The sequence below is a fragment of the Poecilia formosa genome, unplaced genomic scaffold (genome assembly GCF_000485575.1).
Source record: "Poecilia formosa unplaced genomic scaffold, Poecilia_formosa-5.1.2 Scaffold246, whole genome shotgun sequence".
NCBI classification, from domain to species: Eukaryota; Metazoa; Chordata; class Actinopteri; order Cyprinodontiformes; family Poeciliidae; genus Poecilia; species Poecilia formosa.
The window spans coordinates 287,117-312,121 of NW_006800185.1; the positions used below are offsets into that span (position 1 = coordinate 287,117).

A 25,005-nucleotide genomic window follows, 5' to 3' on the forward strand; every position below is an offset into this window, starting at 1 on the left:
TTCAACCAAAAATCAACGATTCTAACTATTTTTCAACGTTGATTTAACATCATGTGCTATCTGGGTGGTTTGTTCCCTCCCGCCCCCGCCCACACGCCCCGCAAGCTGTCCAACAGACTCACGATAACAATTTCCATCTCTGTCAAATCCTGAAGCCAGGAAAGCTTGAGTGCTGCCGGCAAAGAGCTCAGAGAGATTCAGCGGGGATAAAGATCCCATCCGGCCTGTCTGCATCTCAAACACAACAAAATGTTTTGTATTCTGCAATAATAGGCAAATAAAGAGAGAAAATGTTGTGATATAGTCCTGAAAATAAGAAAACTCCACCTAAAAACACCCCTTGAAATGATAAGTGCTTTTTAACATACAAAAATATATGAAAACTGTTCAATTCGACCCCCTGCAGACAGTACTACGCACTGTAAAACATTTAAAGGTGGTTTAACTTGAAAATGAAAGTCCACCTGCTGCCTGGAAAATGCAACTTAAGTTAACAAGAAAATTGTTTTGATCTTAAATCAGAAATTAAAAGTTTATGAGTTAAAACAAACAGAAAAGGTGTGGTAGACAAATTATTTTATTCTTGGTTAGGTTTTCTCTGTCCTACTGATTGCTTGTTTTCTTGTTTTTAAAAACCTTCTTGAAATAAATACATCAAATTAAGCAAAACTATCAAAATGTCTGAAAGTCAGAGTAGTCTGAATACCTGCCAGGCTGACAGACTTTTAGGTTTTGTAGATAATGTCAAAATTATGTATTTATAAAAAATAGCTGCCAGAATAATCAGCCATTTTCAACTCAGATATGAGTGCGTTTCCTGTTGATTCCAGAAAATTACCTCTTACACAAGTGATGATTGTATGAAGAGATTTAGCACAAACCAGCAGCCATTAAATCCAAAAATACCGACATGGCTAACTATGGGACATTTTTCCAAACACATCAGATGTAGAGATATGTGGTCTGCGCTATTCTGTAAGCCATGCCAGCCACTTAAACATGTGTTAAGAACACATCTGGTAACAATTTCTAGCTCTCATTTAAATGATGCTAAAATACCATAGAGCGGTTGGGTTTCCTGTACAGTTGCTGAAATCAGATTGCTTAGAAAAAAAGGAACACTGTGGCATTAAATTTTAAGGAAAAACATTTTAACAGGAAATAAAGTGTTCTTTGTCTGCAACATAAACTGCAAAACAACTGTTATGTCAGCCACAACCTACAAAGCTGCTTGGAGTGCTGACAACAATAAACAGTGGAGTGGTGAACATAAGAAGTGGAAACAGACAATTAGCAAAATGCCACCAGATTAAAGCTATTTCTTTTATTAAAAACTACTAAAAGCCATCGAGTCTGGGCTCCTGCATGAGTTTCTCTGAAATGTTTATGGGCTGAACAACACGAGCCAAAGCTCTGATGTTTGATTTGTTTTTATATTGCTGAGGCTCCAAGGCCACTTTCCAACAGACTGTATATTAAATAATAGTGCATGAAGGGAATGAATGGGGAGTATAAAATATAAATCCTGACACAAAGGACTCAACATAAAAAAGGAATAAAGATAGTTGGACGGCTGCCTGGTGGTTACAGAATGAGTCCGGCCCAAATTACAGGCTCAGGTCCAAAACCTAATGGTTTACATTCTGGGTTTGTTTCCGAGAACATCCAGCAGTGATGCAACAATGTTCACAAATCCCTCAGAAATCAGCTGGTTAGCAACGAGTACGACTCACAGCTGTGGCTGACAGAAACGCAAAACAAGTTTACATCACATCCATCCTAAAAACGCCCAAAAACACAAGAACTTCAAAACAGTGGCTGAAGCTATAACTGGCTGCCATCACAAGAAAACAGTGTTAGGGTGTGTGTGTGTGTGTGTGTGTGTGTGTTTATTTTAAGGTGACCGATTATGCTTCCTTGAACTGCTATGTTCACTCTGCAGTTGTAAATGACCCAAATCCAATTTTTTCTTCCTTTTTTTGGCGTGGTCATTCACATTTCCAAATGTTTGCGACTTCACCAGTGTGAACTGCAAATGACCTGAAGTGTCTCGCATGCGCAGTAGAGGGCGCTACAACGTCACAAGTAGTGAGGGTGCATGAAGAAGAAGAAGTGTTTACGGAAACAAACGTGGATGCCAACGGTGGAACTTAGCTTACGATTCTGAAGTTGTTGTCCAACTAGAGCCAACACATTAACAACTTTATCCTCATCATCGTCCGCCATAGTTGCCATTTTTCTTCCAGCTTGCGCCTATCAGGACGCAGAATAGTGATGTTTGTTGAGTACCGATGACGTTCTGGATGGATGAACGCAACCTGGACTTTCAGATTCGGGTCACATAAAGATCAGACACGTATGGGACGTCCAAGTGGTTTGTTCGTATTTTAAAAAAGTCCAATCTGTGTTGTTCAGACTGCCAGGAAAAGATCCGATACAGGTCGGATTAAGGTGAAAATATTGGAATTGGGTCACTTCAGGCTGCAGTGTGAACACAGCCTTAAATGCTCTCTCTCTCCTCTTCCAAACCAAACAGCAACCAATGTGTTAAAAGTTGACTTACATCAGCCGACATCAAGGTTAACGCCGATATATACTTCGTCTCTCATTCAGCTCAGTGATGCAGCATTGCTTAGCGTTTGTTTAGAGGAAGTTTTACATGCAACATTCTTCATCCCCAAGACTGGAAGGGGAACAAAGACGAGGAAATGTTAACATTTCTGGTCAAAATATACATTTTGGTCTCCAAAGTTTTTAAAACAGATTTCCATAATCTTGATCTCTAAGAACAATTTGCGTGTTTACATCTTGATGGTTTCCAAAAACATCCCAAGGCAACAACATATGGAAACTTTATGTCGCTGAGCAGTAATTAAGCTCTACTGAAAATCTTCAATCAGTGCTAGGAGGAAAGCCGGTACACAAACGCCACAGATGCTTCACAGAAAATCAAACTGCACAGAAGAGCGCCTCGCTGAGTGCAGCAAGGTGTTTGTGTGGATTTATCCTGCGGCAGCACAGGAGCAGCAGAGCAGGAGTCCCACTGGGTTACAAGAGCCAGCAGCTCTGCTTCTGGATCATTTCCTCGGCGCCACACTGGGACCTCCTCCGAAAGCTGCACATTTTATAAAGACCCAAAATCCCTCAGAATCTGCAATCAGATCAGCTTGCAAACACAGTCAAATTTCAGCCAAAAACTAAGTATGTAAATATCTTTTTTTTTTTACACTGTAAAACATTTACAAGTGGTTTAACTTGAAAATAAAAGTTCATCTGCTGCCTTGAAAATGCAATTCAAGTCGACAAGAAAATAGTTTTGGTTTAAACTCAGAAATTAAAGTTCATGAAGTTGATTTAACAACAAGAGACAAGTTGTCTAAACATTGTTTTTTAACTTCATTCACCTTGAATTGTGAGTTTTAACTTAATGCTGCAATTTAAACCAAATAATTATTTCACAATATGCAAGAAAAAAAAAACTGCCCTCACCTGGTTAAAGAGCCACATTTCTAGATTATTTTACTCACAATATCGAGATAAAATAAACGCTTATTTTACTTTAGAATACTTTAAATAAAAAACAAATTATTTCATTTGACTGAAAATATATCTAAGCTCACAACGGTTATACTTCCATGAAGACAACTGACTGCACTGGATCTAAGTTGGCTGAATACAAAAGCATGCACACTGCTCTGTGTTGGTTCATCATAACATGTAGTAAGATGTGAAAAGTTCACAGGCTTCAGGTTAAACTTAACAGAAAAAGGGAGAACTAAATGAATGTTTATTTTTTTGTCCCTTATCCTGTCAAATATATGTACAATAACGGCCAAAAATTCACTAATATGCTTCAGCAGCACGAGGGAATAAACTGGATTTATCACATGGGCAGCGTGTGAAAGGATGTGGAGAGGAAGAAAAACGAATTCTGGACAAAGACGAACTCTAAAGTGTGAAAGCATGAACTCTGCTCAGTCCAAAACCTCAGGATGCACTCCTTTCCTCTACCAGCAAGCTCTGCGCTGGAGAAAGAGTTGAAAGATTTTCTTTGACGAGATATCCTGCCCCAGAGCGAGCCAGGAAGACGCTGAAATGTAGAAAAAAAATGGAGGAGCGAGAGGAGGGAGGGGGTTTTAATCTTGTGAAAATGCAGGAGTACTTTAAGAAACATTTGTTCAAACAGCCAAGGGAGCCGCAAGCAAGGAGACGTCAGGAGAAATCAGGCTTGGCTCGACACAAAAAGCACTCAGAGAAATGAGATTTAATCTGCAGAGCTTAGAACGTATTAGCTGCATGTAAACAGTCGGTGCTGGCTGTGAGAAAGTTCACTTCTTCAGCTGCGCTGCCTGAAAAACACAATGCATAAAACATCAGGGGTTAAATGGGAATCTGAAGTGCGGGGAGGTGGGGGCGTTGCGGTTTTAAATTGAAATGGATGGGCTGCGTTTGTGTGTGAATGCAAAAATGTGACATCATCTGGAGAATGTATGGAAAGTGGCTGACAAAACCTTCTGGTTTGGTCACTAATTGCAGCCGATTTACAGCGCCGCCTTTTGTGTTTGAGTTTTTATTGTTGCTGATGGTGCGCACAGTCGGCACAGCCACAGAAACCCACAGACAGTCCGTTTACAGAGGAGGAAATACTTTCACAGATGAACGTGATTATGCAAATCTAACAACATGATGACCTTCTAAAAATATCATGGACTCAGTGAGGGATGACCAACAAACACACAAACATGTTGCAAAAGGTTTGGACACCCTGGTTTGAGGTGCGTTTGGTGCTTTTTAAAGGGAGTCTCAGCAGTTTGTGGGTTGTTGTGATTCACAGGAGTCCAGTGTAGCAGTTTGAAAACCTCAACAGGATATTTCCAAATTGATAAATGCATCGTTTTGTTGTGCTGATTAAAAAGTGTTATGAGATTAATAACGATTAATCACTGCAAAAGCATTAAATCTTACCAAGAATTTGTGAACTTTGTAGTGCAAATGTCTGAGCACACCTGAAACAAGACAAAACTGACGGACAAGCAACTTTTCAGCAAAATACGGGAGCTTGTTTTGAGTTAAACATCAATTAATTTGGATTAAAAAGTTCCATTGGCAGATAAATTCATTTACAACAAGACATTTTCCCATACGTGAAATAATCTGGCAGTGAAACTTGTACTTTTTAATCAATACTAAGAACATATTGATTAAAAAAGCTCCTATTTGGTACTGAAAAGTTAGTTTTGTTCTAGTGAACTGAGATATTTGCTCTAGAAACTAGACCAAAACATTTGGTAGGATTTTGTGTTATTGCAAGTTTGAAGTGATGTAAACCCAACCTAATGATAAGATATAAGACTGGTTGAAATACACTGTAAAACATTTGAGCCGCATTAGTTGTGTCTACTGTCTTCAACTCTTTAATTTAATAAATTTATCCAGTTTTAGATTTTGAACCTAAATGTGAGTTTGTGAAAGATAAACTTACAGCAGTAAGTTGTGTTAACTTTTTATCAATTTAGTCAAACCTCCAAGAGTTGAATAAACTGAGTTTTTAGGTTTGCACTTAAAAAACTGAAAGAAGAGAAAGACAGGAGTGGGAACTATTGTCAACTTGATATTGTGAGTAAAATAGTAGAGAAATGACAGTTCTTTTCTTGTGAAATAAGTATTTGGTTTAAATTGCAACATTAAGCTAAAACTCACAATTCAAGATTAATGAAGTTAAAAACAAAGTTTAGTCAACTTCTCTCTTGTTGTTAAACCAAATTCATGAACTTTAATTTCTGAGTTGAAACCAAAACAATTTTCTTGTGACTTAAATTGCATTTTCAAGGCAGCAGGTTGACTTTCATTTTCAAATAAACCACCTGTAAATGTTTCACAGTGTAGAAATATTCTCCCAATCTACTGTAAATCAAACTGACAGCCTCTGTGGTGCTTTCCTGTTTTCCTAATTGTTTAATTTAAAGGTGATCATATTCCCAGCATTACCATCTTAATGGTTGCCATGGGAACAAGATCAAGCTGTAAACATCTGGAGGTAAAAGACGATGTGTGAATTAAAGGTTTAGGAAATTGCTCCACTCTCCTAGAAAGCAAACGGGTAATATCGGTTTATCAACAACCTGTGATTAAAGTGGGTTGTCAGGATCATGTTGTCATAGAAACAAGTAAAAAAAAAAAAGCATCTTTCTGAGGAGAAGCTGGTAGGCAGCGAGAGAAGAGAGCTGTGAGGATCCACACCTGCATCTTCCTCCCGGCCACCCGTCACTCAGCTGTCAGCCGTTTAAAAAAAATGAATAAGAACGAGACCGTCTGGCGGTGAACTGAGGGGTGGGAGTGTTTTTACTTGTTTAAGGGCACAAGCATGGTTTATGAAAGTGGGTAAAAAAAAAAAAAAAAAGCTCATTTACAGCTGCAAAATATTTCTTTAGTCACACAGTTTAAAGCAACGTATAAAAATGGAGCGTTAACACAGCTGCTCAATGATTTGAACGACTATTTTCACAGGAACATCACCAGCAAGGCAAAACAAATCTCAAAAATATCATTTTTACACATAATAATCTGAAAAAAAGGGTGAAATCGATTTGTTTTCATCCGTCTTAAATCTTTTATAATCTGCAAATCCTGCAGGATTCATCCATCAGCTCTGACCATCTAAAGGGTGAAAATGTTGATCAATCTTCTCAAAACAGCTCAAGCTTTATCAGATTGGACAGAGGACATCTTGACTGCCATTTTAACCTTCGGCACCTCAGGTGGATTTAGACCTGGACTTTGACTAGGCTGCTAAGGATAAATTCACACCAATCAAACTCTAGTTTGTTTTCCTGCAAAGTTCGAGGTGTGAATAATACATATGTGAAAGCCAACCAAAGACCGCTCCAAAAGCAGAAGTGAATTACACCACATTGCATTCTGGGTAAATACAATCAAAAGGAATGCATGAGTTTAGCGCTAGCAGGAGAAATGGCTCATTGTCTTTTGTCAAGATGAAGTAGAAATCCTATAAAACCTGATCATTCTCCATTTCTGACTAAACTTCATGAACGAGGAAGTCACGCTCAGAGGCTTTTGTGTCGTTTTCTTCAGTGCAGCGCCACCACAGGCCAGGAGGGGAACCTCAAACAATCTTGTTAAAATAAATACAATGTGGTGTTGATGTGAAAAAATTTACAAAACTGGATTATGGCCACTTGTCTTTATTTTTTTTTCTAAGGAAAGCAATGACTTCTTCTCAGAATTGTGAGTTTTTCTTCAGAATTCTGACTTTTTTGTTAGAATTTTCACTTTTCTCAGAATTCTGACTTTAATCTCAAAATTCTAATATATATATATTTTTTTTAGAATTTTAAATTTTTTACTCAGAATTCTGACTTTTTAAATAACAAAATTGAAGTCAGAATAATTTTTTCGTCAGCGATCCTAACGCTGTCGCGTACCAAATGTGAAAAGGTCAGGCGGATCCGTGTTACAGCATCTCCTGATGTCATGAGGTGCATGCAGGGGGCTTGGCCCAGACGGCCTCCCTGACAAACTGAACAAATGCTGAGCGCCGCTGGAGCAAACGCACTTCTTCTTAAACACATATTTAAAGAGCAAAGTCTGTGTTTCACAAGACGGGGACAACAACACTGTGGGAATCAACAGGCAGAGGTTAGCGGGTCACGCTGAATCACTTTCTCCCTGAGAACGTTGTGCCTCCAGTTCAGAGCTGTGGGAAAAGGGAGTTTATACAATTACATCACATTGATTTACGGGGGCCAGAGAAACGATGGGGAGAGGATGAAAACCGAGCTGCTTGGAGCGGCTCCAAAATGAAGTCCCTACAGAAACACAAGTCGATAGATTCAGGCCACAAAACATGACGGATCTGAGGCAGTTTGGGGGTCAGAGATGCATCGGCAGTAAGACGATGAGAAAACGGTCTAAAAAGGTGCCTTTAAGACTTAAAGCAAGACGAAAAAAACGTGTAATAAACTAGAACAAACACAGGATCGTCTCGGTTGATTTACTTGCATAGCCGAATAGCAGAAATGATGACAGTTCTTGCCTGAGCAGATCCTGCTGATGCCAACTTTAGTAATTATTGGGCCGGTGATGAAACTGTGAGCAACGCTCCAAAAGGTTGAGCTTCAGCTTTACTGGGGGGTAAACAATTCAATCAGCCTCACCGCAAACATAAAGTTAAAAATAAACAGCCCGTGTAGTGCTGCACGCCTGTAAAACAAAGAGCTGGGATTTTCATGATGAAGGTTTAAGTCTGACCTGGCGTATTGTTTTAAGGCTGCTTGTAAAGCTTCAGCCCCAAAAGGCTTCCATCCAGACTGTTTTATGCATCTACTGAGAAGCTATTATGTAGGAGAGCATTGCTCTAATGCAGCGGGTGTTTTACTGATGTCAGAGGAAGGGGAAACAGACGGATTACCATAAAGACAAAGCAAAAATTAAATTGATCCCACAGAACTGTATTCACATGCAAAGGCAACAAAAACCAACACGACTTTTGGCATTTGAAAATAAATTGCTTTTCCAAGTCGACAATCGCAAGTGGAAAAAAAAAAAATAACAAAAACAAAAACATTCTTGGTCCCAGACATCAAAAACTATTTATATTTTCCCAGAAGAAATGCAACTTTTCCACAACTCTACACATATTTAGATAATTCAGTTGATGTAAAAATAATATTTTAAGGTTGTACATAAGTTTTAACCCCTTCATGCATAGCAGTCACTGCAGTGCAGCTCATTAAAAGCCATTTTCTTGTGTTACTCATGGATTTTTATGTTATAAATGCACACGGACCACAATACACTGCCAACTACTGGCCATCTACTGCAAGTGCAGGAAAAGTTTGGTTAAATAAAACATGGCAGAGAGACTCAGGAACATCCAGTCCCTCCTTCTGCTGTAGCAGGTAAAAAACATCATGTGACCTCTAAAGACTAATACTACTGATGTGCTTTCTAAATAACTCGTGCTTAGAGGAAATTACAATCGATCACCTAGAAAAAAATCCTAGTTTTTTTATTTTACAAAAAAAAAAAAATTCCACCTTTTTCATGCCTTAAAAAAATCAAAAACACTCTGGAAAAAAATAATGTCAAAGGATCATAATTCATGCACAGAAGGGTTGAAATGATTACGATATAAAATGTTAGATTATTTTTCCTCCTGGATGATGAACGTTTAAATAAAAGCCGGTTTGTATTCGGTACCACAGGCTGAAGAACTGCAGTGGGAGATACGTCTTTCTCTCTTTCGTTTCTTTCAAAATCTCCAGCTGTCAGTAACGTCTCCAGCTTCTTGGAAGAACAACAGACCGGCAGTTTGAGCCAAAAGCAACAGAATAAGTGCAGAGAACTGGAGAGCGGGCTGAATACTTGAAGTGGGTGTTTTAACAAGCTCACAGAACCGACTGCACGGATGTTAGAGACGTCGACGCTCCTCCAGATACAGCTTCAGGAACTGCAGACATGTGCTCTTTATTAAATAAATAGTGAGGTGTCCATTTTTCAAACTGAAGTAACGCTGCGCTTCCAGCTTGGATTGTTTTCCTGGTGTTATGGTTTCTCTGTGTGGAAGAAATCAGCTCCAGGTTTAGGAATCAAACAGATCCATCTGAGTAAATGTCTGTTCTGTCATTTGTCTCGCTCAAACAGCAGCTTGGATGAACGAGCTGGATGATTTTTTAATGCATCTCTTCATAGTTGTGAAGCCAAAAGAACATCAACTCAGTTGGGGGGGAGTGCAAAAAGAAAAGCAGCAACAAAATTACTTTGGCTTCGGCATCCGAGCATTTCATCTGGGATCTGCGTCCTGCCAAGTGTTATTGGGAAACATAATCTCAGCCCATTTCTCACAGGTGCACGCGTTTGGAGGCATTCCCAAAGCGAGCGTTTGCTTCGGGAAACACTTCCGAGAAGCGGAGACAGGTGGCCGCCGGCGTGAAGCTGGACGACTCGGCACCTGGTGCAGGTGAGAAATCAGCAGGAAGGCGGCCAGGATCACCTGATGTTCTGCTGGGTTTTTTTTTAACCTTCCTTTTAGTTTTATTATCAAGTTAAATCAATCACCACAGCAGCCAAATTAGATTCAGCGAGTGGGGACACCTGTGGGTGCTGCGCAGCCTCTGATAAACGCGCACCGGAGCAAAAGTCTGGGCTCTAAAGCGTTTCGTGATAAAACCAAACTCCTTTAATAAACATCAAATGGTTTATTAAAGGCTGGATGCGTTTCCAGTGCAGTGGATTCTATTTACTGCGCGCTTCAAAGGAAAGAGCGCCCAGAGAGTTGTGGATTAAGTGAAAAAAAGGAACAGACTTCACAGTTCGAATGCATTTCCTCCAAAAGCTATTAGGAAAGAAAATGAACTGCATCACTTGTTGGAAAACCGCAGTTCTTTGAGGAGGTTTGAAAGAGGGAGCTGAGATGCGAGTGCACTGCCTCCTTGCACGCTAATGGCATGGTTTGCTTGTGGCTGCAACACTTGGGCTGGCGCTGACCGACTGTTTGCCCAAAGGACAGAGGCCGTGTTTTAGTGCGCTGACCCGCGAACGCCGTCTGGAGTGCCGCGCTTTCAGAACGAGCGGAAGGTTAAAAATTTCATGAGCCACCATCAAAAAAGCATGAAGCAGCGTGCCACTCTGTGTTTCTGTCGAATTGTTTTCCCCTGCGAGAAGCGAAGAGGAAAAAGAAAAAGAAAAACCCCACAGAGCATCTTTTGTTAAAAGGCTCTTATTTAATCAGACTATTCAGATAAAATAATTCTTGAACTTTTAAAAGCATGTCCTGAGTTTGTCCCAGAATGCTCTCAGCGATCTGAACAAAAATCTCCCAGCATCCCTGGAGGTCACATGGGGCGTCTCATCTGACTCCACCACGACCCTGCAAGTTCCTCATCACATGCAATCTGAGGCGAAGCTCTGGAAAAGACGGAAAACAGCAAAGACACGCATGCACGCATGTATGCACACACACACGTACACACACACACACACGCGCACACACACGTACACACACACACACACACTGCTACCAATTCATATCCACTAAAAGTCCTCAGTTCTGATTCTTAAGGGTTTTAACTGAAGGACACTGCAAACACACAATCTAAAATCTCTACTCCAAATATCTTAGTTGACTTGAAATAAAACAAAACCAACTTACAAGAAACTTTTCAGAAACAAATAGGAGCTTGTTTTAAGTCAGTAACTGACAGTGAAATAACCTGCCAGTGGAGATAGTATTTTTTTTAATCAATATTAAGCCATTATTGGCTTATAAGTTTATCTGCTGAAGTTAGTTGGTTTTGTTTTATTTCAAGTGCACTAAGACATTTACAACTAGACCAAAAATACTTGGTAAGATTTTATGTTTTTAGTGAATTCATCATTTTATGTTTTCATTTCTGAGAACTAAAGAAGGGATTTTATACTGTCATCCAAGTTGGTTTTTTTCCTCTGATCAAATTTACTGCACATAAAAGACTGAGTTCTTACAAACAACATTAGCCTTAAGGTTCTTAGTTCCTAAGAACTAAGTTCCTTAGTTCCTACTAACTTAATCAAGTTAAAAGAGATGAAAAAACAAGACGGCACAAAGAGACTACGTCTAATTCTGCAGACTATTACGGCTCCACAGGAACGTAAAAAAAACATTCAAAATATTCTCTAAACTGATTGTCGTATCAAAACTTCCAGAACCTCTCAGGTCTTCTGGTTCTGCTCTGCATCCAGAACCAGAACCAAACATGGAGAAGCAGCATTCAGCTTCTATGCACCACGGATCTGGAACAAACTGCCAGAAAACTGCAAAACAGCCGAAACACTGAGATCCTTCAAATCCAGACTAAAAGCCCAGAAACGTCAACAATCAGATGTTCAACGACAGGAAAATGTTTAAACTACTGAACGTTTTACGACTTTGTAGTTTATGATGCAAAGCTCTTTGAGACCTTGCTGCTGAAATGTGTTACACAAACAAAACTGATTTGATTTTAAAGTGTTATGGTGATAAGTCATTGAGCAATTTGTAATCTAACACCATTTAAAGTCTATTCTCTGAGCACATCTACTCTGAGAGCTTGTTTTCAAAGCGTCAGGTAAAAACATAAACCTGAAAGTCTAAGTGGGATCATTAGTCTCCTTCTCTCCCCCAGATCCTCCAGATCAAGGCTGCAACCTGAGGAGGGACAAACTCTGATCTGTGCCTCTGGTTCTGTTGATCCAACAAAGCAGCCCATGTGCATATCAGACCTGTGGCAAGTCTCACTTTGTGGGGGGGACCGCGGCTTCGCTGCGATCCCGGCGGAGCTGCAGGGAGCCGTGCCGTGGACGAGGTGTGTGGGCTACAAAGGCAGCAGAGAAATGCAGCAGGCCCAGAGGAAGGAAAATTCAGAGCCTTTTTATAGCTGCTTACCGACTCCAAGCCGCACTGGCAACACACGCAAACACAAACGCACATTATAAGTTAGAATAAAATTAGCCCAATTACATCTGCTGAGGTTTGAAATATTCACTTTCAATTAAAAACGATCATGTCTTAAAACATGCAGCACAGATTGGGAGTTTTAAATAGAAAAGCTCGCCGGTTCCAGTTGTGTTTCACCCCCAGGCTGTGTGTGTGGGGGGGCGGATCGTTATCACTGCCTGAGACATTAAAGTGTTATTAACCAGGCAGGATGCACCGCGAGTCATCCTGGAAATAAATCCCTCAGAAGGACGAGTGGAGAAAGCTAATAAAGCTGCATCATTTATTCACAGCCCCTGTCCTCACTGTGTCTGCAGCTGATTCCTATCGCAACTAAATGTTTGCAGAAGAAACAAAATAACGGGTAAACATCTAGCATCAACCTGCATTTCCTTTGTACACGGAGATAACGACCTCGTTTAAAGAGTTCAGATCCCAAACTGCAGCAAAGAGTGAGACATGAAGTGAAATTTATCATTTTCTGAATTATCTGATGACCAGACAGAGTTCAGAAGAACTGTCAGAGTAAGAGCAGCGATACTTCGACATATTTCTACTCAAGTAAAGTAAAAAGCATCCAAGAAGTGACTCGAGTAAGAGTAAAAAAGTATTTGGTGAAAAGTCTACTCACAATATCAATCATTTAATATTTAAAGATTACATAAGAAGAAGAACCAAATTATAAAGATAAGTGGAAATGTTGGTATTTTAAAGACAGAAACTGCAATAATTCATAGAAATTATGAAAAATAACAAAATCGGGCAAAAGATAATTTTTCCAAATCAGTTTTTTTAATATAAAACTTATTAAACTTTGTCTGTTTCTGGTGAATTTTGTTTGTTTTTCATTCAGTGGGAAGAAAATCCAGAAATTTTACTGAAGTAAAAGTAGAGATACTTCAAAATAAAATTACTCAAGTAAAATTAAAAGTACAGGGGAGCAAAAATACACATAAAAGAAAATATTTTCAAAAAAGTTACTCAAGTCAATGTAAATAGTTACAGCAGCACTTCCATATTCATGGTTAGTGTTATTTCAGACAGGAATGTGGAGGAGAGTCCAGGCAGGGAGGGACAAAGAGAAAATGTTGGACCCAGTTACGGCTGATGCAACAGTAAAAAGCCAGAAGCTTGGACAGAGCCCCAATTTATGTGAAAAACGCTCGAGTCAGGAGAGGAGCGACGCTCTGGGCCCGGTGAGTCACAGCGAGAGTAAAAACGGCTCAAAGCCAAGCAGCGCGCCGGTGCCATCCCTCACAAACAGCCAGACAACATCAGCACAATGTGACACAAAAATGTTCATTATTCACCCATAAACCTCACAAACCTTTTCCCTCCTCAGAGGATCCCCATCTTATTGAATTTAAATAAATATTATTAGTATTTTGATCGGGGCTGCACAGTGGCGCAGTTGGTAGAGCTGTTGCCTTGCAGCAAAAAGGTTCTGGGTTCGATTCCCAGCCCGGGTCTTTCTGCATGGAGTTTGCATGTTTGCATGGTGGGTTTTCTCTGGGTACTCTGGTTTCCTCCCACAGTCCAAAAACATTGGCCTCTCCAAATTGCCCCTAGGTGCGAGTGTGTGTTTGCATGGTTGTTTGTCTCTGTGTTGCCCTGCGACAGACTGGCGACCTGTCCAGGTGACCCTGCCTCTCACCCGGAACGTTAGCTGGAGAGGCACCAGCACCTCCTGACCCCCACTGAGGGACAAGGGTGTAAAGAAGATGGATGGAATATTTTGATCCAGGTTTTGGGGGGAAATAGATTGTGCTTACATTTACAATACACTATAAAGTCGATCTCGCCATTTTTTTTTTTACCAAATGAAGGATTTACAGACTATCAAGCAACAAAACAGAAAACAAAAAAGGCTAAGAGCATTAAAGTTCATCAGAGACGGACAAGGAGCTGAGTACAGAGAGCTGAGTTTCCCTTTGGATTAATAAAGGATCTCTGATACTTTTTTGCACATATATTTGCTGTTGACATATTTTTCAACAACAGACAGTATGCTCTTGTCTTTGAAAGCATCATCAGCAGATTTTGACCCCGATATGAAATGATACACGTTTATAAGGACTTAAGAAGCGTTGAATTGCATGAATCCTCCAGTGTCATTTTATGACCAGGATCGTCACAAAATCTTTGATAAATCTTTGATCAGGATCGCTAAACGACACCTCTGAATTTTGCTTCCAAAGATCGAGCTGCGTCTCCAGCAGCAACATCTGGTTGGACAGGAAGTTAGCCAACACACTGCTGCAAACGGCGCATCAGTGAAAAACTGTTTATGATGTCTGATTAAAACTATTTAAATCATAAACTGTTGGAGATCATTTCATGGTGAATTAGCGGCTAGCTGCTTGAGTTCAGCGGCAGGGCAAATTTGAAACACGTTGGACAGGAAACAGACGCTTGAGATCACATTAGTGCCAGCAAAGACTCGCCTGGATGTGCAGGAGACCCGTCAAGTTCAGCATCGATGCAGCGTCGCAGTTTCTACTGTTTCTTTTTTGGCAGGGCAACAATGAACAGAGACTAAAGAAAACATGCAGAAAGGGAGACTTTCATGCCCAGAAAAGCTTAAAACTCTATTTATGCATTGCATTGTTTATTTAGCTCAGTGGTTCCCAAACTTTTTATTCTGTCTGTGCATACAGAAGTTTACAGTAAAGAAGCTAAAAAGCCAACTCCAAGCCTTTTCTTTTTTAATCTCATTAGACTGGGATTTCCATGTACGCTTTCTAAGATCCAGAGTCCAATGAAATAACAGTCACTATTTATCTTCTTCACCTTCACCAAAAAAGAGAAGTAAAAACTCAGCATGAGGTGCATCCAGAGTTGTTCTAGGTGGTTTTAGCTTATTCACAGACATGTGTTAATAACCAAGAACTAAACTACTGAGGCTGTAGTGAATCCAGGAAACTATATTATTGATTCTGCAGACAGATTTTCCCTTCTCAGTCAGTTCATAAGCAGAGCACAAGCCTCCATATTGGGTAATAAATAAATCATGTGACAATGGAGACCAGTTAATGTATGCAACAAAGACAAGCAAGAAGCAACTTCTAATAGGGCCTTGAATATTGAAGGCCGAGTGTTAAGCAGTGCAGAAAACAAATAAGAACAATGACATGAGAAGCTTTTTCCTGCACATTGTTTCACCTCTGGGTTTAGAAGGATGCAAACTTTAGCAAAAACATTCAAAATTTTGCAAAGAAATCAATTTCTACCTTTAAATCTCAAACTTTTTCAGGCAAAGGACCACTTATCCCATTTAACAAACACTCAACTGGAAATTCCCCCAACAATAACACAACAAATTAAAGTATTAGTCTCGTAACGTCTTGTCTTGTTCCTCCTAATGTGAAGGGTGGCACGGTTATATAAATGTGGCTAGCCACAAAAAAACCATGAAGCGTTTTGAGTTTTTCACAGTATGGATTTTAAGCTTTCCAATCATAGAAAACACATCAAAAAAGCTCCTGACTATAACTGTTGCTGCCATTTTTAATTTAGAAGCATAATAAAAGGACAACAGACTTGAGTTGCTTTGGAAAAAACAAACATTACCCTTCAGCCAGGAGGTAGTCCAACATAAATAATCTTATTTTTGGTGTTTAGATGCAGTTAGTCAGCGCGGGGCGCAGCTCTGTTCTCCGCCTACAGAACCCAGCACAGCTTTGTATCGTAACAGTGTTCAGAAACAACGATTCTGCAGCTCATCCTCACAAACTTTCCACTGGTATCTTCAGGTTTTCTTTTTAGTAACCCGGTCTTAAGCCATTTATCCGTTATTATTTTCAAACACAATCCTCTGGTAAGCTAACTATAGCGTCGCACTTTGAGCTCACATCTTGGCAAACAAACGGTTGTTTACATGCAGCAGCTCGAGGACCACAGTTTGAGAAAACTGCTTTAAATCATTAAAGGGACCAGATGGAACGTGGTTTACTCTCTGCAGCGCCCAAACTTCAGCGCCATTCAGTGCATCAGAGCCACAGCTGGGTAGTAACTAGTTACATTTACTCAGTTACATTTACTTGAGTCAATGTGAATGTCAAATGTATTTATATACCACTTTTAAAAAAAACTGCACCAAAGTACAAAAAGGATAACACAAAAGATTAAGTTCATGAAAACAGAAAGAGGAAGAAAAAAAAGTACTTAGCACTGAGTAACTTTTTTGAAAACAATATGTACTTTTAGGAGTATTTTTTCCATGTTGTACTTTTTACTTTTACTCGAGTAATTTTATTATGAGTAAATTTTCTACCCAGTGAATGAAAAACAAACATGTTGTAACCAAAACTTCACAGACACACCTGCAGCTTTTGTTAAAGTTTCATAAGTTTTTTTTTTTAATTGGCAGGAACTGATTTGGGAAAAAATATTTTGCCCAATTTTGTTCATTTTTGCTACCTAAATTAATTCTTGTCATTTTTTCCCATAAATTGCCAAAATTTCCAGTTGACTTTATATTCTGGTACATCTGATGATGTATATTAAATGATTCATAATTTGATTAGTTTCTCAGGACTTGAGTTTACTTTTTACCAAATACGTTTTTGGATAGCTACTTTTTACCTGAGTAAAAACATGTTTGCTGCTCTTACTGGAGTGTAATTTCTGGGTCGTCTCTGATCAGAGCTCCTGAAGCCGGGCAGGTAACCCCTCCTCCCCCCCACACGTCAGACCCGTGTCACGAATCCCGACAGCTGGCCCGCTTTAAGCCCCTCGCAGAGCTTTGAATACATCTTGGGGATGAAAAGAGCATGAGGTGATGAAGAATCCTTACGGGAAAAACCCTGAGATTTACCGAGCGCGCTCGCTCTGTGCAGTGACCTCAGCCTTTAATGGATACCTGTGTAAACTGGTTTATTAGCTCTGGAAAAAATACGTAAAGGAAAATATGGCTGTGGGGAAACTTCGAGATCGTTCGTCGCATCCTGAGATGGAGCCGAGCGTTCCTCCCCCCACCGGAGCCGAACCCTAAGCCTATTGGAGGGTCCGCTATCTCCCGCCGCAGCTTGTCGAATACATACCTTTTACCTCATTACCTGCTCAGCCCAGCCGTTATTAAGGGGAAAAGGCGTGAATGCGAGATAAGCACAAGGAATTCTTGGGCTGAGCACAAACAGCCATCCTGCTTCCTCCTGATAAAAAGGAAGCGAGGCCCCTCAGCTTCCTGCCCCCTGTGAACTCTGGAGCTGCCCCGTGTTTGGGTCACTCAGCTTCCAGGCCCTCATGGAGACAAGCAGCGGATAAAGATTTACGTGGAAGCCTAGATATGTTCTAAAACAGATTATAAAAGCAGAAGTCCTGCAGTGTGTAAGATTTGTCCAAAATGCTTCAACTGCTCAAGGGTCCAAAATCAGAAATTGTGTTTTTGTGCTTTTAAGGACTTCGGATTACATTTAAATCAAAAAATAAAATCCTTCATGTACAGATGAAACCAGATATTTATATCCTGTATTTAATTTTTTCTATTTACGTGACTTTATTTTTTTTATAATTGCCAACGCAGCATTTTTTTCAGGTTTTGTTACAACTGCCAGTGCACAGCTGCAGAAAACTCCTGTGACTCTGACATATTGTCAGAAACATTTGAATCGTTTAACCAGTAAACCTCTAGGTAGACGGACTTTCTTCTGTTTACATGCTTCCTAAAATCCTTTGAATAAGTCTGTCATTACAATCTCCCCTAAAGTTTGGAAATAAATTATTTTAGAAGGAAGTTAAAAACAGGAAGGAAGACATTAAGGAGGTTTCTGCGAACGGAGGACGAGACCTGTGAGGGAGAAAAGGAGCCGGGAGAAACTCTCTGAGCTCTGAGCGAAGGCGAGTAAATGAAAAGCTCACAGATAAGATGGTGCCAGGATAACGTCTGTGGTCGATCTCATTTGAGATGTGCTCACATTTCAGCCAAACACACAAAGGCTCCAACGGCAGCAATGAAAATGATCTATACTCACACGGCTGATAAATGCCTGAGTGAAGCACTGACACGTTTTATGGAAGACTATTATTTCAGGCATGTCAGCTAATGAGGGTAATGGAGGCAAACACACAGGCTGGTTTACAGTAGAGCGACTGTGGCAGAGTTTGGTGGATGATTTTACCTGTTGATGCTGATTTAAAAGTTCAACGTGTTTAATTTGAGGTATCAGTAATAATTTGCACTAGAAGAAGAGGCGACGTCACACTGTGTGAGTAGGAGAGCCGTTAACTAGTGATTATGACTCAGTCTTGCTCTCTCTTGCATTCTCTCCATACAATCAACTGCAAACATGCCTCTACATGTCAAAAAATACATTTTCCTTGTAAATAGCTTCTTACGTCAATGTGCTTCCTTCAATTTTAGTGGAGTTTGGTTGTGGTGTATTCTCTGATCTGTAAAATATCAAGTTTTTGAGTTTTCAATCTGTCAATGAAGCTAAAAATTGTAACTTTCCGGTAACTAGACGACTTCACTGCAAAAATACAAAATCTTACCAAGTATTTTTGGTCAAGTTTCCAATGCAAATATCTTAGTTCACTTGAAATAAGACAAAACTAACTTAAAAGTAACTTTTCAACAAAGTACAAGTTTTAAGTCAATAATTTCTTAATATTGATGAAAAAAATACTAGTTCCACAGGCAGATTATTTCACTTATGCCACTATCAACAGGCACTTTGCGGTTACCTAGCAACCCCAGCCAAGCCCAGGACGTCACCTAGCAACCAAGAACTAGTTCCACATTTTCCACTTATTATAAGTGAACTAATCTGCCAATGGAATAAGTATTTTTCATCAATATTAAGAAATTATTGACTTAAACACCTGTATTGTTGCTGAAAAGTTACTTGTAAGTCAGTTTCGTCTTACTTCAAGTCAACTAAGATATTTGCACTAGAAACTAGACTAAGTTATTTTGCTGTTATTTCATTTCTTCCAATAATTTTTACACTTTTTACTCTAATTTGAGTTTTTGTCGCTATTGTTTATATGCTTATAAGATCTATTAATCTGCTGTAAGATCTGAAAATCTTGTTTACTTTTTGATTAAGTGATGGTAAATTGATCTGGTAAATTGATGGAAGATGCATGGTAAGATTTTGTGGTTTTGCAGGGTTCTCAGGGAAACTCTAGTATGTTGACAAACTGTTGTAGCTCCACAATGGCAGCCCAGAGGATCCTGCAGGGGACGGTGAGGGGAGCTGAAAAGCTCTTTAGTGTCCCTGCCTTCTGTTTATATTCAAACCCTCAAACCTTTTGAACTGCTGTCATCAAACAGTACTGCAACATTAAAATAGAGAACTGCTTCCAGTGTAAATAAATATGCTGAAATTGCTGTTATTTAATTTCTTCCAATAATTTTTACACTTTTTACTCTAATTTGAGTTTTTGTCGCTATTGTTTATATGCTTATAAGATCTATTAGTCTGCTGTAAGATCTGAAAATCTTGTTTACTTTTATATTAAGTGATGGTAAATTGATCTGGTAAATTGATGGAAGATGCATGACAACATGCAACATAAAAACAGACACCATTTAAATCAAGGCAGCAAAGTTTTTCCCTTTAAAGACATTCTTTGGACTGTTTCAGACACAAACCCTTCCTGTGGAGCTCTGCTGTGTGCAGACCAAAGGGTGAACATAAACAAACAACTTAAATCAACTTTTTAGGCAGTTGCCCGACAACGCCAAAGCTTTGATCAATAAAGAAAAGCGCTGCCGCATCGAAGCGCTCAGGCTGTAGTATCAGACCTTGCACATCTCTTGGCTCCTGTACAGCTGATGAAAAACACACCTTTCAGAGAGTAAATTATTTCTGCCAGCTGAAAAGCAAATTTCATTTTCTCCTGTCTCTCGACAACAAAGATGCTGAAGCCATTACGGGCCAAGGCGTGTGCACCACACACATTAAATGAAGGGTCCTCTTGCAATCGAGAAAAAAGAAAAGAAAAAAAAAGCTATTTTCTCATTGAGCCAATAGATGCTCCGTTTAGTTGTGGCTCTCTGTGGATTACTGCTGCTGTAGAGCAGAGAGGATGATTCAGGGAGAATGCGAACAGAGCGCTGACCCTGTCTTGTTTTCCCTACACATTTCTGGTGCTCCAAAGGCTTCGGTGTGAATATAGACGTCCTCTGCAAGTCGGATGAGAGAGGATGTGCAAAGTTTCTAGTGCAAATATCTTAGTTTGCTGGAAATAAGACCAAACTAACTTATTTAACAAGCTTAAAAAACACCAGAATAGTTTTTGGCTATTAGTTCATGTTTTTGTTGTCTGGAAAATGAGTCATTTCTAAAACCTCCTGAGCAACTGCCTCTCACCTAGCAACCCCAGCCCGTTACCTAGCAACCCCAGGGAAGCCCAGCCCGTTACCTAGCAACCAAGGCAGAGCTCTAGCATGTTTAGTCACACAGCAAAACACAAAATCTTACCAAGTATTTTTAGTTTCTACTGCAAATATCTTAGTTTGCTTGAAATAAGACAAAAATAACTTACAAGTATTTTTCAGCAAGATATAGCAGCTCATTTTATGTCAATAATTTCTTAGTATTGATGAAAAAATACTGGTTCCACTGGCAAAATTATTTCACTAACATGTCTTGTTATAACAAGACATTTTTCCATTGTTTTAAGTGAAAGAATTAGCCAATAGAACCAGAATTTTTTTTCCATTAATATTAAGGAGTTATGGATTTAAAATAAGCTCCTATAACTTGCTTGTCTTATTTCAAGTGAACTAAGATATTTGAACTAAAAACTACACTGTTTATTTATGGTAAATTAGTCTCTAATTTATGCTGGTAAAATACCAGCATAATTTTACTGTATATAAAATATTTGGTAAAATATTTCATATTTTACCAAATATGGTAAAAATATTACCCTTACCAATATTTTACCATTATTGGTAAAATAATGGTATTTATTATACCAAAAGAGAGTAAAACACTCTCTTTTGTATATTTTACAGAAGATAATTTTACCAAATTTCTCAGAATTTTACCATATTTATACGGTAAGATTTCGTCAACCACAGATGCCGGTATTTTACTGTAAATTAGAGACATTTTTTCTTTACACTGTAGACCAAAAGCACTTGGTAAGATTCTGTGTTTTTGCAGTGGAGTCAGGAGTAACAGAAGACAAAGTGGAAACAAGGAAAGAAAGCTGAGAGAGGATCTGGTTAAGTCGCGTCAAATGTCCTGCCAGAGAGAGAGATCCACCTCATCTGCAATCATGCCAGCTGAAGAAGGAAAAAAGTGGAGAAATGACGCCGAAAGGAGAGACCACTGGCTGATTAACGTCAGGCCTTTAAAGCTGTGCCAGGTCAGGTGGTGTCACGGCTTCTTCAGCTGCCAGGCTGGCTCACACAGACCTGGATGAAACGGCAGCTTTGAACTCATCACATCCTGACGATGTGTTTCTGTTTCATTGTAATGTAAATGGTAAATCAAAAGCAGCATATTAACAGGGATACTATTAACACCTTAGGTGTTGTGTGTGGGCGGGTGGAGAGAAAAAGCCCCACTGGAATCAACTGAAATGTTGAACCGTTTAATTACAGCCTTCTTTGTCGCCGTTATAAATTTCTGCACCAGTTCACTAATGCAGCTGTTGATGTTTACTGTGTAAAAACTATTTCTTTTTCCATATATATTCTTTTAACAAACGGAGGAGAGAAAAGCTGCAGGCAGAGTCTAGTCATCCGTGTTGGCAGCTGCTCCAAACACATCAATTCAACTGTTTCTTTATCTTTTCCCCTTTACTTGACAAAGCAATTGTTCTCCCGCAACATGGTGAACAAGCAGATCTCTGTTTTCTTTCTGTCTCCACCAACCTCTTTTTACTTGGTTAGGAATAATGATATTAGACTAAAGAATAGCAAAGAACAGAAGGAAGCAGAGCTCCTCTCTCATTATGATGCGTGAGTGCAGCAGCGCTGACAGTCTGTCTGTCTGTCTGTCTGTCTGTCTGTCTGTCTGTCTGTCTGTCGGTCAGTGTGTCCAAACGGACTGGCTGTGATGTGATTCTCCTCTCTTCTGACATGCAAACCTCAGGGAGCTGCAGGGCCCCAACTCCAGGCGCACGCCCATGGACAGTGCTGTGTGTTAATGAGTCCCTCGGAGACAATCTCCTGGGGCAAAATGTGATTAGATCCAGATTCCTCGCAGTTACTGTAGCCAGACTAAATGCTTGAGTGGAATATAGAAATATCACTGTTTTACCCTGACGAAAACAGGGAGAAGTTAATCAATAAAATTGGGGGTAATAATTGGAATTGGACACATTTTGATCAGCATTTTGGTCATAAAATACATAAAATAAAACAGCTGATAGGTATTTGAATAAATTAAATTCAACCAATTTTGAGCAAAACTGGTTAAATTGTAGGTAATTAACTCAGCTTCACGTTAAAAAGAAACATATAGGAACTGGGACATGATTATGTGATAAAATGCTGGCGAACGTTTCTAAATTTGTCCTCAGCTGGCATGTAAAGGTTCCCAGCAAACTTGACGTTAGCATTGGCGTTGTCGTTAACTACAAGTTAAAGCTCAACACCAATACAGTAAATCTATTTTAACAAGATGGCTTGCAGGCCTTTCAGCTATCCTAACATAACGACAGCAGATTAGGTTCTGTTCATTGGTAATAATTGCCTCAGGGTTGAGAACCAAAGCTTGCTAGATATTTTTGCTTTAGCAGTAGCATTGTTGCTAACCCACTTCAAGTTTTTTAAATCCATTCTTACAAGTTATTAAAACTTTTTCTATCCCCTGAAAACCATTTTTAAACTCTACTACTAGTGCTAGCATTGTTGCTGTGGAAACTTGTGGTGAATGTGGATCAGTGGTGGGATAGCTGTCTGGTAATTGGAAGGTTGTAGGTTTGATTCCAGCCTCCTGTGACATGTTGACATTAAGGTACTAAACCCAAAATTAGCATATATGGACCTGCGTATCAAAGTGTGTTGGGACAGACATGCTTTGAGCGAGTGCAAATCCGGTCCAAGTAACATGATACAAGTTTAAATTCAAAAGCTTTCCAAATTAAATATAAACTCTTAATTAGTTGATATGATTCATACAACCCTTAATGTTCTCTGTTAGACACAGTGTAGCTAATTGTTGACTAAACCATTAGTACTGAAATTATTTTCACACTTTTGTTTTGCATTGTATTCTGAATTTGAACTTTGTGTTAGTTCCTTATAATAAAGCGGCTTTGGACACTTTGATAAGTCACATGTCTGATGTTTAATAAGTGACTCTGTCCTTAAAAGTATTGACTTTCTCTCTCTTTCCTCACAGGACGCATTGTACTCGCTTCAGCGGAGATCTGACAAGACAGAGGGGAAGAGGCAGCGGAGGTTTTTGGATGATGCATCCCTCTGATTAATGCAAACTGACAGTGAAGTTCTGCCCTGCAGCAAAGGTAGCGCCGTCAGAGGCATCCATCTGCTGACCCCCCACGTCCCGGCAGACAGCCTCTTCGGGTTGGGGCTGATCCGCCGTGGGAAGGGTGCCAGCTTGGAGACGGACGCAGGGCACGGCGCTCCGCTCCGGTCCGGACCGGACCGGACCGAGCGCCTCCTGCCCGGGTTCTCACCACGCAGAAACACCGAGTTTACGGTAAAACAGGAAGGATAAGTAGAAGAAACGCGATTTGAACTGAGTCTGTACGGACCCGAAACATTCATGTAGAGCTATTTTTTATTAACCAACTATTCATTTCGTCACTTTTTTCAGCAAGTCATTGAAGGTGGGGGAAAGACGCAACTTGTTCCAACAAAGTACGAGAAAGAATCCCCTTTAAATTCTCAGAAGCATTAAACTTTAAACTCAGAAACGGGGAGCCGTTTCTTACCTCAAGGCGCAGCCGAACCTCAGTCTGTCTGTGGCGACCCGCTTCTCCTCGGAAAACCTCAGTAAAGACGCGACGTGGTTCTGGATGCTCCTGTTCGCCAAAACACAAAGTGCTGGTCAGAGAGGATGTCCACCGGAGAGAGTCATGCCCGACCAGCTAAAGCAAAATCCACCGCTCCACTCCTGCGAGCCCGCAGCTGCGACTGGAGGCAGCAAACAGTTTGTTGGAGTCAGCGGAGGCTGAGCGGCTGATCCAGGAGCAGCCGGTCCGGATCCGGAGGGCGGAGACTCTGCGGCAGCGGACACGCCTTCAGCCGAACCGCACACTTTATGTGAGCAGCGCTGGGCAGTAGCAACTGGCAGTTACATTTACTTTTACTTTTACTCGAGTAACTTTTTTGAAGAAATTGACTTCTAGGAGTATTTTTACCACGCTGTACTTTCACTTGAGTGGTTTTATTATAAAGTATCTCTCCTCTTGCTAAAGTAAAATTTCTGGATTCTCTACCAACTGGATGAAAAACAAACATGTTTTAACCAGAAATTCACTAAAAACCTGCAGTTTATGTTAAAGTTTCATGAGTTTTTTTATTGAAAGAAACTGATTTGGAGTAATTACTTTTGCCCGATTTTGTTATTTTTATTACTTTTATCAATTATTTCAAATTT

General features: G+C 39.8%; 1 protein-coding gene across 1 annotated transcript in view; it reads right to left on the reverse strand.

Annotated features, from left to right (window-relative positions):
- Nucleotides 1-24,553, reverse strand: part of tspan18b (tetraspanin 18b) — a 65,584-nt gene extending 41,031 nt beyond the window's left edge. Inside the window, exon 1 of the mRNA XM_007569798.2 lies at nt 24,338-24,553. The gene's annotated coding sequence lies outside the window, so the exon portion shown is untranslated. The remainder of the gene's footprint in view (nt 1-24,337) is intronic.
- Between the last annotated feature and the right edge of the window lie 452 nt (nt 24,554-25,005).